This window comes from Odontesthes bonariensis, unplaced genomic scaffold (assembly GCF_027942865.1).
Source record: "Odontesthes bonariensis isolate fOdoBon6 unplaced genomic scaffold, fOdoBon6.hap1 scaffold_232, whole genome shotgun sequence".
Lineage (NCBI taxonomy): Eukaryota > Metazoa > Chordata > Actinopteri > Atheriniformes > Atherinopsidae > Odontesthes > Odontesthes bonariensis.
In genome coordinates this window covers 17,501-18,145 of record NW_027457440.1, presented here as the reverse complement: position 1 = coordinate 18,145, position 645 = coordinate 17,501, and positions in this window count along the sequence as shown.

Sequence of the window (645 nt, the reverse complement as noted above, 5' to 3'; positions counted from 1 at the left end):
CGGGAAAAGAAGGCGATTCCTGGGTTTCTTTGTCAAAAAAAGGCCATTTAAAGAGGTTTTGTGCATGGAACCTACTCGGAATGGCTATATATGAAGGACTAAAGAGTCTGAACTTGGTTTGGCCCAAGGAAATCTTTTTTTTACAAAAATCCGTATTTCGTCTTAACTCGGGAAAAGAAGGCGATTCCTGGGTTTCTTTCTCAAACAAGCCGACCCCGGGTTAGGGTTAAGGAGAACCGGGCTCCAGCCCCTCCGGCCGGGTTAGGGTTAGGTTTGGGGCTGGGGCTGGGGTTAGGGTTAAGGAGAACCGGGCTCCATGCCCTCCAGCCGGGTTAGGGTTAGAGCTGGGGTTAGGGTTAAGGAGAACCGGGCTCCAGGCCCTAGGGCCGGTTTGGGGCTGGGGCTGGGGTTAGGGCTAGAGCTGGGGTTAGGGTTAGGGTTGGGGCTGGGGTTAGGGTTAAGGAGAACCGGGCTCCATGCCCTCCAGCCGGGTTAGGGTTAGAGCTGGGGTTAGGGTTGAGGAGAACCGGGCTCCAGGCCCTAGGGCCGGTTTGGGGCTGGGGCTGGGGTTAGGGCTGGAGCTGGGGTTAGGGTTAGGGTTGGGGCTGGGGTTAGGGTTAGGGTTGGGGCTGGGGTTAGGGTTAA